Source organism: Tamandua tetradactyla, chromosome 4, assembly GCF_023851605.1.
Source record: "Tamandua tetradactyla isolate mTamTet1 chromosome 4, mTamTet1.pri, whole genome shotgun sequence".
In the NCBI taxonomy this organism is placed as follows: domain Eukaryota; kingdom Metazoa; phylum Chordata; class Mammalia; order Pilosa; family Myrmecophagidae; genus Tamandua; species Tamandua tetradactyla.
Window position 1 is genome coordinate 10,097,003 of NC_135330.1, and position 7,066 is coordinate 10,104,068.

At 38.8% G+C, this 7,066-nt stretch overlaps 1 pseudogene; it reads left to right on the forward strand.

The window, feature by feature from the left end:
- Window positions 1–734: 734 nt before the first annotated feature.
- LOC143678753 (MOB kinase activator 1A pseudogene) lies at window positions 735–2,479 on the forward strand (annotated as a pseudogene).
- The last annotated feature ends 4,587 nt before the right edge of the window (window positions 2,480–7,066 follow it).

The following is a 7,066-nucleotide window of genomic DNA, read 5'->3' on the forward strand; positions in this document are numbered from 1 at the left end:
GAGTTCTTTAGGGTTAACAGGAATGATTTTGATTGGGGTTTGGCAAAGCGTGGTAATTAGCAATATCTAGCTAAAACTTGTGTGAGAGTAGCCTCCAGAATAGCCTCTTGACTAATCTAATGCATTCTTTTTTTTTTTTTTCACATGGGCAGGCACTGGGAATCGAACCCGGGTCCTTGGGCATGGCAGGCAAGCATTCTTGCCTGCTGAGCCACCGTGGCCCACCGTAATGCATTCTTAATACCAAACAACAACAGTAACAAAGCAAATGAAATCCTCTAAAACTTGGGGGATTCTAGAAAACAGCTCATTTTTTTGAGAACAGATAAATAAAGGTAAATGATCACATCTATAGCCTATCTTTCCTATATGAACCAGTAGCAGATGAGGGGGAGTTTATCCTTGTAGAAGTATTCCATCTAATAAATGAAGGTGTCATAGATATAAGCCATCAATGTTATATTAACTCCCTGTGAGCTGATGGATCTATATGACCATAAATGAGCACATAAAGAGAGATTGCCAGAAATTATGTGTCCCCTAGTGAAAGCATAAAACTTTCTATGAAGAAATCTTGCCCACAGGACACCATTGGGATGCAATTAACCAAAGGTAGACAATGGTAAACAATAAGACAACCAACTTTCTTTAACAAGTAAACTTCCAGATTACACACACACACACACACATAGAAATAAATAGATAGAATGAGAAAGCAAGCAAGGATGGGGGAATCTATAAATTTAAAGAGATTTAAAATTTCAGAGGAAGTTATTTTTTAAGTGGTTAGAGGAAAAAAAATACTTTCAAAGTCACCCTAGTTATACTCACAGCTGACTTCTCAATGTCAAAAATGTAAACCAGCCCATTTCCACTGTCTGCGGGCTGAAGACCGCCGGTTCCCTCTCAGTTCTTGGGCGGGCGCTGAACCCCAGCCGCGGTGGGGACCTGTGGGCACTATGCCCTCTGCCTGAGGACCCAAGATGAGCGTCCTCTTCAACAGCCGCTCTTACTACAACATTCAAACCAGAGAAGAGTGTCCCTGATGGGTCTCGTCAATATGAACTCTTAAAACAGGCAGAAGTAGCTCTCAGAAGTGGGAATCTGAGACAAGCTGTAGGGTTGCCAGAGGGAGACGATCTCAATGAATGGCCTGCTGTCAACACTGCATTTCTTCAACCAATCAACATGTTACATGGAACTATTACAGAATTCTGCACTGAAGCAAGCTTTGTCCAGTCATGTCTGCAGGTCCACGATATGAGTATCATTGGGCAGATGGTACTGATATTAAAAAGCCAATCAAATGTTCTGCTCCAAAATACATTGACTATTGGATGACTTGGGTTCAGGATCAGCTTGACGATGAAACTTTTTCCTTCTAAGATTGGTGTTCCATTTCCCAAAAACTTTATGTCTGTGGCAAAGACTATTCTAAAGCGTCTATTCAGGGTTTATACCCATATTTATCACCAGCACTGTGGTTCTGTGATGGAGCTGCACGAGGAGGCCCACCTCAGTACCTCCTGTAAGCACTTTATTTTCTTTGTTCAGAAGCTTAATGTAATGGATAGGTGCGAATTGGCACCTCTTCAGGAATTAATTGAGAAGTGTGGATCGAAAGATAAATGTTTCTTCTGGAACATCATTCCATCTTGCTTCATCTACTGCTAGAGCTATCTCTTTGCTATCTATTATAGACTAGTAATACAAACTTTAAGAGAACCCATTTTCTTTAACGGCACCCATTGTCTATGTCTACAGATAAAATTGTTCCAAAGGTAGATTGGCCTCATAGCTGCAGAGTGAGATTTGGTAGTTAGATTCAGTTGTCAACTCGGCCAGATGAAGGCACCTAGTTCTATTGCTGTGGACATGAGCCAATGGCATGTGAACCTCATCTATAGTTGATTACATCTGCAGTCGGCTAGGAGGCGTGCCTGCTTCAATGAATGATGATTGATTTAATTGGCTGGTGCTTAAATGAGAGACTCAACGTAGCACAGCCCAAGCAGCTCAGCATACCTCATCTCAGCACTTGCAGCTCAGCCCAGGCCTTTGGAGATGAAGAAAGGAATCACCCTGGGGAAAGTTGTTGGAACCCAGAGGCCTGGAGAGAAGGCCAGCAGAGATCACCCTGTGCCTTCCCGTGTAAGAAAGAACCTCAGTTGAAAGTTAGTTGCCTTTCCTGTGAAGAACTAATGAAATAAATCCCCTTTATGAAAAGCCAGTCTGTCTCTGGTGTGTTGCATTCCGGCAGCTAGCAAACTAGAACAGAGACCTTCAGGGCATAGCCCACTCTGAACCCCTGTGTGACCATTTCCTGTGAGTGTCCCAGAGGCTCTCTCGGTTGTAATATGTAATCACTAACCTAAGTTTATTAGTGTACCTATTATTCTTTTGCTGAAGAAAATGACTGAGTCGGTTTCATGACAGTTTGATGGCTATTAAGAATTTTCACTTGTAATTTATTAACAAGTTTCTGAAACAAATTTCTGACAACATAGATCACTTTTATTCCACTTATTTTATAAATAGAAAAGGTATTTTTAAGTTTCCTTAACATTTAGAACACTTTGTGTCACTTTGGATAACCTTTTAGTTTCAACTTTCTTTGCTAGTTTTTATAGATAAGAATATATATTTGTGTGTATATTTTATAAAACCCGTTATTACAGTTTAATCTTCATGTAGCATATGGGAGCAATCAAAGTTATATCTGAAGTGATTTTATTTTTTAATCTTCATTTGGGATTTATTAACATATAAACCTATCTAAATCATTAGGAGCCTATATGTGTATCAGGAATCTTTTTTTTTAAGGCTTCTAAGGATCATCCTATAGATTTTTATTTTCAAGTGCTTCATTCAAATTAATTAACATGTGTAGTTTTGGGTTAAGAAGAAGAAATCTCCTAAAAAATTATAGCAAACTTAGGTCTCAGAGCCACTATCTTCATTCATGTTGATTTTCAGAGGCCTTGAAATTCTGGGTAGAGGAATGGAAGAAAATACTCAGAGTACTCGAGTTATTTTGTTTTGAGTTTCCTTAAAAAAAACTTTTGTATGTTTTTATTGTGTCTTGAGATTTAGTTAAGAGTAATGTAAAAATGCACAAACTTTATCCCAATCGGGTAATGTAAGGAAAACAGCAATAAAAACCATGAAGCTGTACACATTTTGTAACACAGCTAAAGGTTGGGTGTGCTCTTCCTATTCTTTAATACATGTGTGTTTAAAGGAGACAAAAATGGAAGGAATAAGTAAAAAAAAAAAATTTGTTCTGTTAATATTAAACAAATGGATTGAGTCTCTTTGGGTATTTATCCTATTTTAAAAGTTTTTGTATCAAAACTTGAATTTCTTTTATATCTTTTGGGATAAAAAAATATTTCCCTTTAGTGAAGAAAACATCTATTTATCATTTGGCTTTTAGGATTTAGTAAACTCTAGCTGGCTATTAAAAATATATTGGGGAGACTTCCGGAGAAGATGGCGGCTTAGTAAGACGCGCGGGTCTTAGTTCCTCCTCCAGAAAAGCAACTAAAGAAACAGAAACAATATGAAACTGCTCCCGGAGTCACGACAGAGACCAAAAAGACAGCGTACCCCATTCTGGAACTGCTGAACGGGCAGGGAGAATCCGCTGCGGTGAGATACCCGAGGGGTGTGCGTTTTCCCGGCCGGGGTGGCTGGCGACTGGGGTCCCCTCCACGCAAGTGGCTCCCCGGTCTGACTGGGAACGTTGGATAGCGGGGCCCTCCCGTCATGCTTGGCATCTCGGGCCAGCTGGGCAATTTGGACCGGCACTCCCCCAAGCCGCAGCGGCCGGCGACCCCCCCTCCACGCGCGGTTTCCCGGCCGACTGTGAGATTCGGATTGGCAAGTTAAAGGAGCCACAGCATCTTTTACTGGTGGGCCCCGCAGACAGACGAGCGCCACGAGCACCACCTACTGGGCAGGAAAAGAAAAACAGAGCCCAGAGATTTCACAGAAAAACCTTTCAACCAGCCGGGTCCCACACCCAGGGAAATCTGATCAAATGCCCAGACACCAGCAGAAAATAATGGATGACGCTCGGAAAATTGAAGATATGGCCCAGTCAAAGGAACAAACCAATAGTTCAAATGAGATACAGGAGCTGAGACAACTAATGCTGAATATACAAACAGAAATGGAAAAACTCTTCAAAAACCAAATCAATAAATTGAGGGAGGACATGAAGAAGACATGGGCTGAACAAAAAGAAGAAATAGAAAATCTGAAAAAACAAATCACAGAATTTATGGGAGTGAAGGACAAAGAAGAAAAAATGGAAAAAACAATGGATACCTACAATGGTAGATCTAAAGAGACAGAAGCTACAATTAGTGAACTGGAGGATGGAACATCTGAATTCCAAAAAGAAACAGAAACTATAGGGAAAAGAATGGAAAAACTTGAGCAGGGGATCAGGGAATTGAATGACAATATGAAGCACACAAATATACGTGTTGTGGGTGTCCCAGAAAGAGAAGAGAAGGGAAAAGGAGAAGAAAAACTAATGGAAGAAATTATCACTGAAAATTTCCCAACTCTTATGAAAGACCTAAATTTACAGATCCAAGAAGTGCAGCGCACCCCAAAGAGAATAGACCGAAATAGGCGTTCTCCAAGACACTTACTAGTTAGAATGTCAGAGGCCAAGGAGAAAGAGAGGATCTTGAAAGCAGCAAGAGAAAAACAATCTGTCACATACAAGGGAAACCCAATAAGACTACGTGTAGATTTCTCAGCAGAAACCATGGAAGCTAGAAGACAGTGGGATGATATATTTAAGTTACTAAAAGAGAAAAACTGCCAGCCAAGACTCCTATATCCAGCAAAATTGTCCTTCAAAAATGAGGGAGAAATTAAAACATTTATAGACAAAAAGTCACTGAGAGAATTTGTGACCAAGAGACCAGCTCTGCAAGAAATACTAAAGGGAGCACTAGAGTCAGATACGAAAAGACAGAAGAGAGAGGTATGGAGTAAAGTGTAGAAAGAAGGAAAATCAGATATGATATATATAATACAAAAGCCAAAATGGTAGAGGAAAATATTATCCAAACAGTAATAACACTAAAAATTAATGGACTGAATTTCCCAATCAAAAGACATAGAATGGCAGAATGGATTACGACCCAGCAATACCACTGCTAGGTATCTACTCAAAGGACTTAAGGGCAAAGACACAGACGGACATTTGCACACCAGTGTTTATAGCAGCATTATCTACAATTGCAAAGAGATGGAAACAGCCAAAATGTCCATCAACAGACGAGTGGCTAAACAAACTGTGGCGTATACCTATGATGGAATATTATGCAGCTTTAAGACAGACTAAACTTATGAAGCATGTAATAACATGGATGGACCTAGAGAACATTATGCTGAGTGAGTCTAGCCCAAAACTAAAGGACAAATACTGTATGGTCCCACTGATGTGAACTGACATTCGAGAATCAGCTTGGAATATATCATTGGTAACAGAGACCAGCAGGAGTTAGAAACAGGGTAAGATAATGGGTAATTGGAGCTGAAGGGATACAGACTGTGCCATAGGACTAAATACAAAAACTCAAAAATGGACAGCACAGTAATACCTAAGTGTAATGTAACTATGTTGGAACACTGAATGAAGCTGCACCTGAAATATGGTTTTTTGTTTGTTTGTTTGTTTGTTTGTATTTTTTGTTTTTGTTTTTTTTCTTTTTTCCTTTTTATATATATATATTTTTTTAATTAGTATTATTATTTTAATTCTCTTCTCTATATTAACATTCTATATCTTTTTCTGCTGTTTTGCTAGTTCTTTTCCTAAATCGATGCAAATGTACTAAGAAATGATGATCATACATCTATGTGATGATACTAAGAATTACTGAGTGCATGTGTAGAATGGAATGATTTCTAAATGTTGTGTTAATTTCTTTTCTTTTTTTTGATTAATAAAAAAAATTAAAATATATATATATATATATTGGGGGCCACGGTGGCTCAGCAGGCAGGAATGCTTACCTGCCATGCCAGAGGACCCGGGTTCAATTCCTGGTGCCTGCCCACGTAAAAAAAAAAAAAAGAAAGAAATATATATATATATATATGCAAAAAAAAAAAGTATCAAGGCACAATAAGTATACTGGAAAGAGTTGCCAAAATGGCAAAACTTCGGTTTCATCAGCATTCTGTTTTTGCAGAGCACTTCCTATCATCTTGATGGTTTTTTAAAAATTTTTATTATTCCACTAGACTATAAGAAAAGAATTGTTTAGAAATTCCATTTTTAATAACTCAGTTTCAATAAATTCTTAGTTATTTACAGAATTTTAAAGGAAATAAAACCTTTCATCTAATGTAGGCAGAAACCATACATCACTGTTTGAGGAATTAGAGTAGGATGATCGCTTATGATAAACGAGAAAGCCCTACAAGAACTATTCCGTATACAGTGACTTAAGTTTATCCAAAGGTCCCTTGAAACCTCTCTTTATGTTTATCCTGATCAGTTTTTTTTAAGGCTGCAAGCAATGGACTTATGTTTCTCAACTAGAGTTGTACCTTCATCCTCATTTCTAATATTTTAAGTATTCTCAAACAAAAAAAAAAGTCTCACTTTTCCACATTTATTTTTGGTGATAGAAATCCTCCTCTCATGACTCGCCCCATAATGAAACAAAATGGCCACATCCTAAATTAGTAATAAAGGCAACTTGCTCTAAATTAAAAGTTGGTAATTTGAGACTTGGACTGTCTTCTTTTTTTAAAAAATAAAAACATTATTACCAGGTTCTTAACCAACAATGCACCTGAATGCTAATGTTAGTATTATTTGTTTCCGTTCAAAGCCCGGGATGGAGGGAAAGAGGAGGCTGGGGGAAGGGGCGAGAATGGAAGAGGTTGGTGTCTTCCTGAGTTGGCTACAGAGTCAGCAAGCAGTAAGAGCTGGAAGAAGTCAGTGCCTCTGCGGCCTCTCACTTTTTATTTATCTCCCAGTACTGTCCCAGCCCCGACACCTTGTTCCCCAGCACATACTCCCCCCTCA